At 43.8% G+C, this 17364-nt stretch overlaps 1 long non-coding RNA gene across 1 annotated transcript; it reads left to right on the plus strand.

Moving 5' to 3' along the window:
- The first annotated feature begins 1117 nt into the window (after nucleotides 1-1117).
- LOC140588334 (uncharacterized) lies at nucleotides 1118-4136 on the plus strand. Its single transcript, XR_011989699.1, has 2 exons — nucleotides 1118-1723; nucleotides 3634-4136. It is a non-coding gene; the product is annotated as an uncharacterized lncRNA (long non-coding RNA).
- The last annotated feature ends 13228 nt before the right edge of the window (nucleotides 4137-17364 follow it).

Raw genomic sequence — 17364 nt, forward strand, 5'->3', positions numbered from 1 at the left:
TTGGCTCTGCCTAGGAGGAGCTGACTGGATATGAGTTGGAGAAGTCTGCGATGCACGCCACTCAATTAGTTCACGAATATCTCTCCTCAGCTGATCGTTCTCTTCCCTGAGTGTCTTCACCCATTCTGGGACACTACCAGGTGATGAGTGTTCATTTCTCTGCTGGTCATGCGCCGAGAAACTATCCGTCATATATTCTCTTGCATCAGGGTGGTGATATGATGCAGGTAATCCTCTTTGTCTGTAATGATGGCCTGTCTCATATTCGTCTAGGTAGCATGGAGGACGAATTGTTCTACGAGGCCTCCCCTGACTCAGGACAAGATCCTTTTCTCTGTCATCCATCATTACTGCTGTAAAACTTACCCTATCCGGCTCGAAGGACCATGTAGAAGAGTGTCGTTTAAAAAAAAAAGGGACGCCGATTCTCTCCCGGTGGTAACCTCTACAGAGTGTCCGATCAGAACACTGGGTTTGTTTGCCTACTTTTGACAGGTTATCCTATAGTTGGATAGTAGCGCATTAACACACCACCAATAAAACAGTCCGGATACTCGTTGGGGAAATATGCAATTGTGGTTTACTGAAACAGAAATAAGAACATAGGAATCAACATATAACTACCGCTCACGGGTAACATAGTTTTACAAACATTAAACAAATATAGATATTAAATTATATTAACCATTTGTATTACAAAACGCAAATAAACATACAATACTCAAAACTAAGCGGCATTAACGCAGCGAACTGCGATCAGCGCGATATGTTTATTTTAAATTACAAACGTATAAAACAATAAACATTTGCTCCGGTTACAAAGCATAGTTGCGGTACGAATGAACTGCATACTTACTCAGCATGCACGCACAACTACACCATAAACCCAACAAAACTTTGTATAACTACGTTGAACTCTGCATCCAGCCTAAAGGAAAGCGAAGAAGAGAAGAAAAAAACCAACCTGGGGTCCTGCGTGACGCCTCCAATGGCCGAAATAATGCCTGCTCAAAACACTGCACAATTAAACAAACCGCTCATTTAACAGCCTTTTCTACAGGTACTTAATAGAAAAAATGTAAATCTCTAGCTCAAAAATTCAGTGATCGAGTTATAGGTGGTAAAGCAAAAAGTGTTACAACCATACCCGGTCTCCCCTACGCATTCCCCGTACACGCGCGGCAATTCCTCGTTATAGCAGCGCAAATGCCTATTTATTTTATGTGCGTCCACGCTGTTATGACGAAAAATTACCCTGCATTTTAACATTTATGTGGCTAATTTGTAGCTAAAATGCACAGTGATTTCTTGTCATAACAGCGCGAATGCACATAAAATAAGTACTACAAGACATTGCAGCGCGTATAGCTTTAGACAGCGAATGATCGAGTTGGCGTTGGCGTGAGATTTTGAATTCGAGACAAGTCTACACACATATATTTACATGTATATAACAGTTTTATTACCTTGCAAACCCTGCAGACTATTTACAAACTGCCCCAACGCTTTTCATGTAGGCAATTTTAGGTTTAAATGGATTAATAGATATTCGCCGTAAGATTTCTTGCTGTGAGCGTTTCAGTTTGAAAGCGTGAGTGTCACGCCAGATGCGTCAGAGTTGGCAACCCTGCTTACGGCCGAATCGGACCTACGACCGGTCAGTAGGAGCCGATCGCGGCCGAAAGTCGCCGACGACCTGCATAGGATCGTATTGTCAGTTATGGTACGAATGGGCATCCGTGACAACAGCTTGATTACTTTTGAATCACATGTGCTTCTTTTCTCAAACTTCTTTCCAGCGCTTTAACGAGTGACTGCGTTTTGAAGTCTTCTGTAAAATGGAGAGAAACGAAATTAAAGTAATCAAGATCAAAATTAAAATTATTATCAAAATTAAAATAACAAGTAAGGAAACGGAAAGGATAGATAAGACGCGGAGGAAGTGTTACATGCCGAAGGTAAAGCCCTAGATTAAGACAACAACAACAACAAATTTATTTTTGTATAGCGCATTATCACAACATTACATTGTCCCAAAGCGCTTTACAGCATCCCCACCCAAAGCCCCCAGTGAGTAAGCCATAGGCGACAGTGGCAAGGAAAAACTCCCTAGAAGGAAGAAACCTTGGGAGGGACCAGACTCAAAGGGGGAGCCCATCCTCCAGGGGCCGGCAGGGAGAGTCAAATACAGTGTAGTCTGAAACACAAACGCAGAGTAGGGGGGAGATGACAAGCCGGTGCCAACACTTCCTCCAATCGCCAGGCAGCCAGAAGGCAGGGAGCGGGTCGTACAAGGAAGATGACACTGGCAGAACGGCGAGCTGGATGCACGGTCGTCATTGGCAGTGGCGACGTCACATGTTGCAGGGTGTGCTGGACATCTTGATAGATTGAAGGCTCCAGGTAGCACCACCCAGGAGAAGGTGGTGGAAATAAATGCAATTAGTCAAAGTAAGGGAGACTATAGGCAGTGCTAAAAGTTAGATGAGTGCAATATGAAGTGCAATGCTCCGGCAGATATGGCTATGGCAGCATAAGTAGGAGGGAGAGGCAGGTGGGAATGCAGGCATGGGGAGTCCCTGAAATGTCAGCACTCCAATCCCACAAGCAATTGTGAAGCTAGAGTGACAGCACTGTCAATTCAGTTTATCCAAAGCCAATGGCACCGATCCCCACCCAGCTCTACACCTCACACTATAGGTTTAACTGGGAGTGAGAAGCTAGCTAGAACTAGTGTCCCTATAAGCTAAACTAAAAAGGTGTGTTTTTAGTCTAGACTTGAACATTGAAAGTGAGCCTGAAACCCGCACATCCGGTGGAAGACCGTTCCACAGCTGAGGAGCTCTATAGGAGAAAGCTCTGCAGCCTGCCGTAGATCTTTCTACCCTAGGTACTAACAGATATCCCGCACCTTGAGATCGAAGCAAGCGTGGGGGATTGTATGTGGTCAGCAGATTATTAAGGTAGTCTGGTGCAAGGCCATTCAGTGCTTTATAGGTTAAGAGACTATTAGAACACTTGAATTAGAGTATAACATGCATTACGCCGAAAAAGGCATCCCTGCCGCAGAATGCATGCCGGTGTTCTGACTAGTTGAGCTTTTAGGGGTTTTTTGGGGGTTAGGGTTGGGGTTTTAGGTTTTTTTTTTGAGGGTTAGGGTTTTAGGGGGGGTGGGTTTGGTGGGTTAGGGTAAGGGTTAGGGCTATCGATTAGCACTACGGTAGCCTAACTCGACAAAGTAGCTCAACTCGTTTCAGATCAGTGACCAATCGGTCATTTAGAGACAGGCATGCATTCTTCGACAGGGATGCCTTTTTTGGCATAACACTCTCTCTGCCAGTTAGCTGACCAGACCCTATGGGTGGCTCTCGTGGAAGATGGGGAAGTGCCCTTTTTAATTTTCTTTGTGTATGTATGTGTGTGTTTGTTTTAGGATGGGTAGTTGGGCTCGTGCAATATGGCGTGCTAAGGGAGGGTGCTGGATGGAATCGTATATGCTGCCGCTTAGGAGGGGGGGTGTTTCGCGTACACCACAGTGTGAATTAGGACTATTGCTGGCTTGCTTGTGGATATACCTTTAATACCCACAGAGGTTCAATACAATATCAATAACCTCTCCTTGTCTTTAAACAGAATACTGCTGGACTAATGGGCTATGGCCGGGGACGGCGAAGCACGGACTTCGATGGCTCCAGTGACCGGCGACCTGAGAGGGGCCAGGGGCAGCCTCAGCAATCCGCCAGGAGTAATGGATTAATAATGGGCTACGGCCGGGGACGGCGTATTAATAGAGATGTCGTTTAAGTGTTGGTACTTCAGTTAGATAAGCTAAGGTAGGTAAGTTAGATAAGCTAAGGTAGGTAAGTTAGATAAGTTGACTCTCCCTGCCAGCCCCTGGAGGATGGGCTCCCCCTTTGAGTCTGGTCCCTCCCAAGGTTTCTTCCTAATAGGGAGTTTTTCCTTGCCACTGTCGCCTATGTATGGCTTACTCACTGGGGGCTTTGGGTGGGGATGCTGTAAAGCTCTTTGAGACGGTGTAATGTGATATTGTGCTATACAAAAGTAAATTTGTTTGTAGATATGCTAGGATAAGATATGCTAGGATATGAGCTTTACAATAAAACATATATACAATATTTGTGTCTTTGTTGTCTCTTTTGTGCTTTGTCTGTCTTGGTTTGAAAATCTTGCATCGTTAATTTATGTTTGGCACTCTCTCCTAAACGTCAATAAGCAGAGACAGAGGAATAGGAGGAAGGAACGGTTAAGAAAAAGAACAAACAAAAAAAGTATCAAAATAAGTGTTGCCTTATTTTAATTTCAGCTTTACTACCACCTATGAGTTAATAGCTGCCAGTGTTTGTGTTAAAAGTGTGTAAATAAGTTTAACTCCGGTATATTACTGAAAAACGCGCCAGTTTCTGCCTGCTGTCATTCGGCTAACGTATAAGCGACTCTTCTGTTGCAAATCCATCCATCCATCCAAATCTCCCATTCCATAGGTGCTTTATTGAAATCTAGTGACTGTGGAGGCCATTTGAGTACAGTGAACTTATTTTCATGTTCAAGAAACCAGTCTGAGATGATATGAGCTCTGTGACATGGCACGTTACCCTGCTGCAGTAGCTATTAGAAGCTGGGTACACTGTGGTCATAAAGGGATGGACATGGTCAGCAACAATACTCAGGTAGGCTGTGGCATTTAAACATTGCTCAGTTGGCACTAAGGGCCCCAAAGTGTGCAAATAAAATTTTGCTTACACTAAATTCTGGCCCTACCATCTGGATGTTGCAGCAGTGAATTGAGACTCATCTGACCAGGCAACCTCTTTCCAGTCTTCCATTGTCTAATGTCCTTTCCATTGTCCTATGAGTTTATAGCTGCCAGTGTTTGTGTTAAAAGTGTGTAATTAAGTTTAACTCCGGTATATTACTGAAAAATGCGCCGGCTTCTGCCTGCTGTCATTCGGCTAACGTATAGGCAACTCTTCTGGTAAGTAACAGGTAAAGTTGTCATTTAAAGTAATGCTAACCTGCATTGCCAGTTAGTAATTGTTTTTCTGTGTCACGTTACGTCCTTTATAGTTGTAGTACAGTGCATTCTGAATCCATGCTAACTAGCTAGCTAGCTAATGTGAACATGAAGCAGTACTGCCTTCCAGCTTGGGGATTCCCACCCCGGTCCGCGGCCAGTTTTCCGCTGGGGCTTTTGCGGAGGGGTTGGTTGCAAATGCAAACGATTCCTTCCTGTTCGTGCGTTGTGTTCAGAAGTGAAAATAAAAGATAACTATCAAATTCAATGTTCATGTCCTACTATATAAGATAAGACTGTAAAATAATTTGCCATGCATATGGATGCCATGCAGTCAGAGCATGATCAAGACAGGGTGTGAGTGGAAAAAACACAAATGTAACAGTATTTGAGGGAATAGTGGGAAAGAGGGATATGTATGGGGAAGGAGGTTCCTCGGAGCTCCGAGATGTGATAAATCTGGAATATAGCTATATAACATAGTTTTTGATAACCCCAGCATTTGTTTTTAGGCAAGAATGGCAAGCAGATCAGATTTGATGCTGCAGTTTTTATTGAAAGACAAAACAAAATTAAAAAGTGCCCAAGTTTGAATGACTGTGTGTTTATTTCAGTTATTTCATACTGAGCTCAAAGATTGGTTTCATCATACAAATACAACACACATAATGTTTACTTGAAATTACTGATAAGTGATAGCAGAATCAGAGGGTCAATAAGCTTTTAAGTAATAATGTGGATTGTGCTCGGGATAGAAGCTACACTTTGTGTCAGTGGTGTAAAGTACTTGAGTAAATGGACTTCGTTACTGTACTTAAGTATTTTTTTGGCTACTTTGTACTTGTACTGAGTATCAAAAATATAAGCAACTTTTACTCTCTACTCCACTACATTTGTGACTGAATATATGTACTCTTTACTCCACTACATTTGAACGGACGCTTACCGTTACTCGCTACATTGTGATTGCGTGCGACAAGTCAGGATCTTTATCTACCACGGCTAATTTCTTCAAGTATGTCTGGCTGCATCCTGCAGGAGGGCGGGGTTGGACATCCAACCCCGCCCACATCCAACCCGGCCCATTCGTACCGCGAAAGCCACGCCCTTGTCCAACACGTCTTAAAGCGGAAGCCAAAGCGAACTCGCAGAACGGAATCGTTGTAGTACCTGTTATGTCATTAAGTTAAAAATCTTTAGTATCCCAGTGTAATAACAGTGCTATCTATTATTTATTATTTTGTTTGTTAATGTTTCTGCTAGACACACTATTGACTGTCAATTACTGCACAAAGATTTTACTGTGGGACCCGCATGGTTGTTTGTGGTTGTTTTGCTGCTGGTTAAACGTTTCCATCAGTTAGCTGACTATCTAGCCGACTCACTACCAAAACTATGGTAACTAGGTAAAGACCTTCTTGCTGATAATATAGCTTCCATGTAGTTAACAAGACTTGACACTTAAAGACTTTGTGCGTCATCAGATATTACTGTCTGCTCAAACGACTGTTCAGCTTGCTTCCTATGGGTTACTAGTTATTAGCTAGTTAGCAAAGCCACTGTGGTAGCATCCATTAAGGCTGTGCGATATAGCAAAAATATTTTTATCATGATCATATCAAACGATATTGATAATTATCATGGTGTAATTCAAGTCATTATTTTATTACTAGGAGTGCTCCATTTTTGCTTGAAATACCCTTAAGAATTGCCCTTAAGAATTGCCCTTAAGACACCATTAAAGTCAGCTCTGAATTTGTTTTTTTATTAGTTTTTTTATTGTTTTACCTTTTTTTTGAACATTTGAGTTTGACTGAGACTGACTTTTTGTTCTATTTTCTTCTTCTGCCATTTTGAAACATTGAGGTGTTCAATTTAATGTCTATATTAGGAAATAAAGCCTCATAAATAAATAGTTCCTTGTTTTCCACATTTCTTGGTGTTCTTTGAGCCTACATTCAGTACGAGTAAAATACTTAAGTTCTTTTAAAATTGGATACTTTACGACTTTTACTCAAGTCTTATTGGAATTGGTGACTTTTTAACTTGTAATGGAGTAATTTATACAGTAAGGTATCTGTACTCTTACTCAAGTATGGTTTTCAGGTACTCTTTACACCTCTGCAGTTATGCCACAGCACTTCCCTTCGCTCGTTTTCTTCAACACAAAAAATCGCTCAGGCCAGGATCATTAAACTGATTGGCCTATAGTTTGCCAGATTACTTCTATCCCCTTTTTTGAATATGGGTGTTATATTAGCATGCTTCCAATCTGATGGTACCACACCCGCAGATAACGATTTCTGGAATATTAAAGTCAAAGGTTGGCTAATAATATCCCTCATCTCTTTCAAGACTAAAGGTAAGATGCCATCAGGCCCCTGTGATTTATTTATTTTGAGTTTAGCTAGGCTTAGTATCACATCAACCTCAGTTATACATATATTGGTCATAGACGATGCTGTATTCGTATTAATTGGTGGTAAGTTACTTGTGTTCTCTATTGTGAACACCCTTGAAAAATAATCATTAAACTCATTTACCATATCAATTTCGTTATCAATTATAAGGCCCTTACTATCCTGTAAATTAGTGATTTCAGCTTTTAGTGCTCTCTTGGAGTTAAAATATTGGAAGAAACCTTTACTGTCATGCTTAGCCTCCAATGCCATTTTTCTTTCTACATCCCTCTTTGATAGCCTAATGTCATTTTTTAACTCTGCCTGTAGACTTAGATACTCCAGCTTGATTTTGAAATCATTAGTTATTTTCCAGTTGTGGAACAGAGCCCTTTTCCTCCTGACTTTATTCTTAATTTCCTTAGTAAACCACCTTGGTTGTCGTTTCCTAGATTTAGTTTTGCTGGAAACAGGTATGAAGTCCTCTTGCACTTGCAACAATGTGCTTTTGAAAAATTCCCATGCCTCTTCTACTGTTTTGCTATTTAACTCTGTCCAGTTTACAGTTTCTAATTTCCGTCTAATACCATTAAAGTTAGCCTTCCTAACATTGTATACTTTTAATTTAGACTTTGCTCTTTGGACACTAAAATTAACCTCGAATTTAACCATGTTATGATCACTACCGTACAATGGGTCTAAAACCTCTAATTTTCCAATCCTATCCTGGTTATTACAAAAAACGAGATCAAGAAGGGCTTCTCCCCTGGTAGGAGTATTAACAAACTGAGTAAAAAAACAATCCTGTACTAATTCCACCATCTCAAGTTCATTTACAGAAGAGCCAGAGACTGTGTCCCACTGTATCCCAGGTAAATTAAAATCACCCATAACCACCACATCATTTTTATTACTCATAATCCTGATATCATCATATAATATTCTGCTTTCCTCTACAGCTACATTAGGTGCCCTATAACAAACCCCGACAATTAGGCCATTTGAATCTTTAGCATCAAGTTTGATCCATACAGCTTCTGAATTTTTATTTTTATCAGTGAGATCCCTTGCCTGCAAGTTTTCTTTTACGTATACTGCAACACCACCTCCCTTCTTGCCTATCCGGTCTCTACGGAACAACGTATAACCATCCATATTATATTCATCACCATCATTGTCACTCATCCATGTTTCAGTTATTCCTATAATGTCGTAATTGTCTGAAGAAATTAAAGCCTCTAAGTCATTAATTTTGTTTCTAATACTCCTAGCATTCAAATACAGACCACTAATGGTAGGCCTTTTACAGTGTCTACTTTTAATTTTTATTTGGGCTTTCCGTCTCTCACCACATAAATTCTTAACTGACCTCCCTGCCCCCCCAGTCCCTAGTTTAAACATTCCTCAACTATTCTGCACATACGCCTCCCCAATACACGGGTTCCCCTATGGTTCAGATGCAACCCGTCCGGCTTGAACAGGTCCCACCTGTTCCAGAAGGTCTTCCAGTGCCCCATAAACCTGAACCCCTCTTTCCTACACCACCATTTTAGCCAAGCAATTAAATCCCCTAATCTCAGCTAATTTTTCCTGACTTGCACGTGGCACGGGAAGTATTCCAGAGAATACCACCGTGGATGTTCTGCTTCTAAGCTTATCCGCGACTTCTATAAATTTATCTTGCCTGTAGGTGTGAGTGAATGGTGAATGTGCTCTGTGATTGCGTGCCTGCCTGCGTGCAATTGTGCGTGCGTGCGTGCCTGTATGTGTCTGCATGCGTGCCAGTATGTGTCTGCATGCGTGCCTGTGTATGCATGCGTGCCTGTGTGTGTCTGCGTGCGTGCCTGTGTGTGTGTCCGTGCCTTTGTGCATGTGTGTGCATGCCTGAATGTATGCCTGTGTGTGTGTGTGGTTGCAAATGAAACTGTGCATGCCTGTGTGCTTGCGTGCGTGCGTCCCTGTCTGCTTGCGTGCGTCCCTGTCTGCGTGCATGTGTGCCTGTGCGTGTGTGTGGGCCTGTGTATGTGCGTGCCTGTGTACATGCGTGTGTCCGTACCTGTGTGCGTGCGTGCCTGCCTGCGTGCAATTGTGCGTGCGTGCGTGCCAGTATGTGTCTGCGTGCATGCCTGTGTGTGTCTGTGTGTGTCTGCGTGCGTCCCTGACTGTGTATGTACCTGTATGCATCCCTGTCTGCGTGCGTGCCTGCCTGTATGCGTACCTGTGGGCATGCGTGCCTGTGTGTGTGTGTGCAAGTGTAACTGGGCATGCCTGTGTGCTTGTGTGCGTGCCTGCCTGTATGCGTACCTGTGAGTGTGCGTGGGCCTGTGTGTGTGTGCGTGCCTGCCTGCGTGCAATTGTGCGTGCGTGCCTGCCTGTATGTGTCTGCATGCGTGTAAGTATGTGTCTGCATGCGTGCCTGTGTGTGTCTGCGTGCGTGCCTGTGTGTGTCTGCGTGCGTGCCTGTGTGTGCGTCTGTAAGTGCCTGTATGTATGCCTGTGTGTGTGTGGTTGCAACTGTAACTGTGCATGCCTGTGTGCTTGCGTGCGTCCCTGTCTGCGTGCATGTGTGCCTGTGTGTGCGTGTGTGTGGGCCTGTGTGTGCGTGCCTGTGTACATGCGTGTGTCCGTACCTGTGTGTGTGCGTGCCTGCCTGTGTGCAATTGTGCGTGCCAGTATGTGTCTGCGTGCGTGCCTGTGTGTGTCTTCTCCGGAGAGTCGCCACCTTGTCGTGGTGGGGAGGCTTGCGTGTGCCAAAGATCCCGAGAGCGATACCGTCTGGAGCCACGCTCCTGGTAGGGTCACCCTTGGCGGTAAGGTTGAGGCGGAGGTGCCAGACAAAGCGCGACTCAAGAAAGACCTCAACAGCGGAGCAGGCGGAGGATTGTGTCCAGGCATGCAGGTGGATCACAACAACGGCTGTGAAGGTGGAAGAAGGCTGCAGCAGAGATGGACCTTCAGCTGTCTTGGAGTCCATGCCGTTGATAATAGGTTTGTCTCTGTCAAGGACCGTGTGGTGGCTGTTTATGCCCCAGTCTCCCCACATTAAAAGAAGCCACGCACAGGCGTCCACCTGTTGGGATAAGGTTTGTGGTTCGAGAATTGGCCTCTTCAGCCATCTGAAGATCCACAATAAGGACCCCCCAGGTGGACCATCATACTCGATTGCGAGTGATCGCCGATGATGCCTGTGTGTCTCTGTGTGCATGCATGCCTGTATGCCTGCGTACGTGCGTGCCTGTGTGCATGAGTGCCTGCCTGTGTACGTGCGTACCTGTGTGCACCATTCACACCTATGGTCAACTTGGTAACTCCAATTAACCTCAGTATATTCCCAGAGGCGGGTAGCACGGTGCTGCAGTGCTTAGCACTGTCGCCTCACATCTCTGGGACCTGGGTTTGAGTTTCTGCCAGGGTTCCATGTGTGCAGTTTGCATATTCTCCCCGTGTCATCATGGGGTTTCCCCCCACAGTCCCAAAACATGCTGTGGCGAACTCAGGTTAGAGGGATGGTGGAGAGGGCAAATCAAACGCTGAAACGGAAATTGGCCAAAATTTCAGAGACGACAGGCCTGCCCTGGGTCGATGCAGGAAGGCCGATGCGTGTTTTGTCTCCCTCACGATATGTTACACTGGAGACCGTGGATGGGGATTTTCTGACTTATCTGACAGGTCTGCGGTGAGCGATAGGTGCAGCCTGGGACCAGGTTCGTGCCAATTGGAGGAATGCGGACGGTAAGCCGTTACAAGCTGTGACACCGCTCGAACCAGGGAACTGGGTGTTAGTTCGTGACTTGAGAGGGAAGAGATGGACCACGCCGAGATGGAGGGGACCACACCAGGTCCTGATGGTGACCCCTCACGCAGTGAAAGTGGAAGGAATCGACGCCTGGGTCCATCGGGTCCACTGCAGATGCGTGTCCGACCCTGGTGGTTCCTTCAAGACTGGCCCCCGAGAGGGTCACAATTGTGTGGAATCTACGGGATTCCGTACACCAATCATGATATGGCAGTCCTAAATCAAACATGCTCCGGCTCTTTGTCCGTCATGGCTACTCTGCTGACTGCGTGCCTATTCACGGAGCAGACGGTCTCTTAGTCGAACTGAGCAATGGTTTGGGGTTTATTCCATCCCTTGGTGTAGCAGACCTTCAGACAGAGGTGGCTGCCCTGCAGACTGCAGTTGAAAAAGTGACCAGTCAGACACTTGACACTGTAAAGGCCGTTAAAGGTGAATTATCCACAGTGAAGCAGGTAGCTCTGCAAAACCCTGAGGCATTGGATCTCCTATTAGCTGAGAAAGGTGCTATAGTGGGGAAAGAAAGTTGCACGTACATCCCTGATTCCTCTCAGGCTGTGCAGGATCTAGAGGACGCAGTGCACAAACAGCTGTCTGAGATACATGAAGAGCATGGCCTGTTTGAGTACAGCTGGGACAATTGGTTCTCCTCACTGATTCCGGGTTTATCCGGGGTGATTAAACCATTAGTTTTTAGTATATTGCTTTTGCTTGTAGTGTTGCTACTAATCATATTGCTAGTTCTGTCTTCCCAGGCAAAATCTCTTATGTTCCTGCGGGCTCCCTCTTTTCCATACGTGGATGATCCTCCCATTCCTGCCTGGCTCTACGGACCTCAGCCCCCGGTCGTCATCAATGTCAGCAGCAACACCAACACCGCTGGTGACTCGTGTTCCATCCAACCGCCACCGGCCCGCTTCTGCCCGTTGCGCTTTCGTCCAGAGGACTACTACACCGTGGACTCTGATTATTTGTGAACAGCGCAGATCTCGCGTGTTCAAAAGGGGGGAGTGTAGAAGAAAAATTGGACATTGGTAGGCCCAGGAGGGGAGGCATATTGGGTCTGTTATGTCTTAGGCTTTAGGCAAGAAGAGATTGTTTTGAACACTGCGCTACGTTTGAGCTCCATTTGTTTGTGTTTTGTGACCAATCAGGACTTAGAAGTCCTTATAGGGAATTGGGAGTTATGCTTTATCAACTGGTGGCTCTGTGTGCTCGGGGTACTTGGTACCGAGCGCCAGAGTGTGACGGGAGCGTTTGTTGGAATTGCTGGAATAAAAGAGATTTTCTTTACTCACCAAACTGAGAGGTTCAGACTTTTATTCTAGGTAACTCTCTGTGTTATCACACTGTAAAAAACATCTGTAAAATAAGTCAAAAGTCTGGCAGCAGGGGTGCCAGACAAAACCTGTTAACGGTGAAAAATATTTTCAGAAAAGATGGTTAAAATCTGTTAAAATACAGTAACTTTAACTGATAGGAATACAATACTTCAACAGGTTTTGTAAGTTTTCTATCACATTAAGTAAGTTTAATAACATTTTTCAAGGTTGAATGATTATCTGTAAAAATAAGTTGTTAAATCACTAAATATTTTTGTGAAAAAAAAGGAAAACTGTCAATTTATCCTGTAAAACATTTAATTTAACCTGTAATTTGAAGGTTTTTAAGCTATAACTAAACAAGCCTTGTCTGGTTTTAGAAGGACCAGTTATCTATATGTATCACATAAAAAGACAAAAAGATCAGGTGGCAAGATAGTTTATTTTGCTTTTTCATTATTTCAGCACATTACCTATTGAAATGGAAAAAATACAGTAAGCAAATTAGTCTCCAACTTGGGACAAATAACCTTAATAACCTTAGGTAACAACTGCACAGCTTCCAAAAAATGTACAGAATTCAACTGGACCTTTTGGAACAAAGATTTAACTAGCCCTAACCCACACGAACATGGGGAGAGCATGCAAGATCCACAAAGAAAGCCTCAACGGGCATTCAACCCGGGGATCAAACCCAGGACCTTCTCACTGTGAGGCGGCAGCAGAAACCGCTGTGCCACCACACTGCCCGCATATGAACATAAGAACATAAGAAATTTACAAACGAGAGGAGGCCATTCGGCCCATCAAGCTCGTTTGGGGAGAACTTAACTAATAGCTCAGAGTTGTTAAAATCTTATCTAGCTCTGATTTAAAGGAACCCAGGGTTTTAGCTTCCACTACACTAGCAGGAAGACTATTCCATACTCTAACTACACGCTGTGTAAAGAAGTGCTTCCTCAAATTTGTTTTAAAATGTTCTCCCGCTAATTTCCACTTATGGCCACGAGTTCTAGTATTTAGACTAATATTGAAATAGTCATTTGGCTGAACAGCATCCAGACCCATTAGAATCTTATAGACCTGAATCATATCCCCCCTTAGTCTCCTTTGCTCAAGGCTAAACAGATTCAGTTCCGCTAACCTCTCCTCATAAGACATTCCTCTAAGACCAGGAATCATTCTCGTAGCTCTTCGTTGCACCTTTTCTAAAGCAGCAATGTCCTTCTTGAGGTATGGTGACCAAACCTGCACACAGTATTCTAGGTGGGGTCTTACCAAGGAATTATATAAGTGTAACATCACCTCCCTTGACTTAAACTCCACACACCTAGAGATATAACCCAACATTCTATTGGCCTTTTTTATTGCTTCCCCACACTGGCGAGAGTGGGACATGGAAGCATCAACATACATACCTAGATCTTTCTCGTAATCAGCTACCTTTATTTCAGTGGAACCCATAAAATATCTGTACTTTATATTTCTGCTCCCCGCATGGATTACCTTACATTTATCTGTGTTAAATTTCATCTGCCAAGTATCAGCCCATTCGCTAATTAAATCCAGATCCCTTTGAAGCCTCTCTGCTGCTAGATCAGTATCTGCTACACCACCCACCTTGGTGTCGTCTGCAAATTTAACCAATTTACTGTATGTATTTGTGTCAATATCATTAATGTAAATTAGGAACAATAGTGGTCCTAAAATTGAACCCTGCGGTACCCCACTATGAACGGAGGGCCACTGTGACATTGTGCCTCTAATAACTACTCGCTGCTTCCTGTCAGTTAGCCAGTTTTTGATCCAAACTGCCACAGTTCCTAAAATCCCTGCAGCTTTAAGCTTTAACAAGAGCCGTTTGTGGGGGACAACATCAAAGGCCTTCTGGAAATCTAAGTAAATCACATCATAGGCCTTTTTGTGATCAATTTCACTTGTAGCTTCCTCAAAGAACTCAAGTAGATTCGTTAAGCAGGATCTACCTCTCCTAAATCCATGTTGGCTATCCTTTATAATGTTATTTGCATCTAGGTAATCTACCATTTTCACTTGAATTATAGCTTCCATTATTTTTCCAGTAATGCTAGTTAAACTGATTGGCCTATAGTTTGCTGGATTACTTCTATCCCCTTTTTTGAATATGGGCGTTATGTTGGCATGCTTCCAATCAGAAGGTACCACACCCGCAGATAACGATTTCTGGAATATTAAAGTTAAAGGTCGGCAAATAATATCCCTCATCTCTTTTAAAACTATAGGTAAGATGCCATCAGGGCCCTGTGATTTATTTATTTTGAGCTTAGCTAGGCTTTGCAAAGCACTGACGTGGAGAATTCCTCCCGCTGTGCAGTGTCCTTTGCAAGTGGAGGAAGTTCATGCCGAACTTTATTCACCGTGCCCAGTAGCGTTGTTTTGCGCTGAAGCAGTCTGTGTGACAGTGCCAGTGAGGTGAAGAAATTGTCCGTTGTGACATTTCTCTCATCATCCAAAAATGGCTCCATCAGATTCATGACCACGTTCTCTGCCAGCCTCTCCCACTTCTGACGACTGGGGTCCTTTCCGAAGTAAGGGGATGCATTGCAGACATATTTGGTCTCCAAATCTGCGGCCATCCAGAACTTGATCCCAAATTTGTCCGGCTTGGATACGATATACTGCTTGAATGGACAAGGAACCTTGGTAGGGAACAGCCGTTCATCTATGGTCATGTGTTCTCCTGGAGTGAAACTCTCAGCACAGTTCTTAGTGAAGCATGTCCAAATGTCAGAGATCGCAGCAAATTTGTCTTTATTAGTCCCACAAGTGGAAAATTGCATCGTCACGGCAGAAAAGTGGACAGTGCAAGACAAGAGTAGCAAAATTAAAAATAATAGAATAAAAACTGTACCAACAGTACAGTATAAAAAGTGCACTATACAAACAATCTGGAAACATAAATTTGGATGAGCATATTGAAAAATATTTATATATATATATATGTGTGTATATGTAAACAGATAAATATATGTATGTATAAATAGAGTGTATGTATATTATGTACAGAGTGGATATATAAATATATGTACAGAGTGGATATATAAATATATGTACAACACTGGATATATCTATATGGACAGGCACGCAATGGAGTGACAGGGATTGACAAGAACTAATATTGCACATAGAAACTACCATGGTGTATTGGATGTGTGTGTTTGTTAGTCTATGTGTGTGGGGTCAGCTGCAAGGACTTTGTTGCAGAGTCTGACAGCGAACAGCATTTGAGCATAAGTATCTGAGTGAAGGTATTTGTTAACCTGGAGAGGCGCTTCTATGGGGTCACCTGTCTGTGTGGGACCATGTTGTTCATACTGCAGACAGTGAGTACATTACGCCTGCCTGTCCATGTTACATCATTGTAGCAGGATTGACCTGATCAAACTTAGGCATCTTGAGTGCGAACTGGATCATTAGCACCTAATAGCTGTGCTTTTATTATAGGTGCTCCACATTTTATTTACATTTTAAAAATATTTCTCCTCTTTCCATATTTAGCTGTGAGGTCTTCGGCAATGCCACCCGTTTTGTGTCACACTGTTGGGTGTCAGCAGGAGCCAGCTGACTTTCTATTTACTTGTCTCACCTCGTCTCAGTGACCTCCCATCATCAGCAAGGAACGGGAGAGATATACTGTATGTTGTCAGCTGAGCTCTAGTCTCCTTCTTATGTTCCCCTTCTGTTCAGGTAATGACCAGCTCCTTTTTTGAAGCTTACTCCAGCCTGAGATTTGGTTAGTCTGTTGTTTGACTAAAGTGTTTTTAACTTCCACAGAACTCTGGGGGCTGGCCGGGGATGGTCAACTTCCTGTGCAGGGTCACAGGGGGTCTGGAGACTATCCTGAAAGCTATGGGCACAAAGCAGGGAATAACCCAGGACGTGGTGCCAACTAGGGCTGCACGATTTGGGGAAAATATCGAATCGCCATTTTTCTGACAGAAATTGCGATTACGATTTGATTTGCGATTAAATTTTTTTACTGTATGTCAAGCTTCAGTTCAATATTCAGTGTGTAGTAATTTTAAAACATATGACACAGGATGAGATACCATCAGTATTAACTGGTCTATATTCTAATGCAAGGATGAGAATTTAAAGATGTGATGTGTCAAGTTAAACAAAGTAATAATGAAAACAATTGCAGCATAAAGAAAAATAGCGATCTTGCAGGTAACGCCTCAGTGGATCTGTTTGGGTGGTAGGCGAACTGTAATGGGTCTATGGAATTTGGGATGGATGAACAGATTAAGTTCTTTACCAGCCTTTCAAACACCTTCATGGCCAGAGATGTTAGGGCTACCGGGCGGTAGTCATTCAGGCTGGAGGGCTTGTTGTGCTTCGGGACGGGAACTGTGGTGGACCGTTTAAAACACGTTGGCACAATAGACAGAGCTAGGGACTCATTGAAGATCTTAGTGAAAACACCAGTCAGCTGATCAGCGCAGCATCGCAGGACTCGTCCTGAAATCCCGTCTGGTCCCGCTGCTTTTCTGATGCTCACCTGCTTCAGAGCCCGGCGCACATCGCGCTCTGCCAGGCTAACCAGAGCCGCGCTGCTGTCCTCGCTCACCGAGATCAGACTGTTGTTGTCTCCGCAGTGAGAGCTGTTTATCTCAAACCGTGCGAAGAACGCGTTCAGCTCGTCGGCGAACACAGCGTAAGTGCTCAACGCAACGGCGTGTTTATTCTTATAGTCCGTGATTGTGTATATTCCTTGCCACAGTCGGCGGGAGTCATGAAGATGAAAATATGACTCCACCCGTTTCCGGTTTTAAC

Source organism: Paramormyrops kingsleyae, chromosome 3, assembly GCF_048594095.1.
Source record: "Paramormyrops kingsleyae isolate MSU_618 chromosome 3, PKINGS_0.4, whole genome shotgun sequence".
In the NCBI taxonomy this organism is placed as follows: Eukaryota; Metazoa; Chordata; class Actinopteri; order Osteoglossiformes; family Mormyridae; genus Paramormyrops; species Paramormyrops kingsleyae.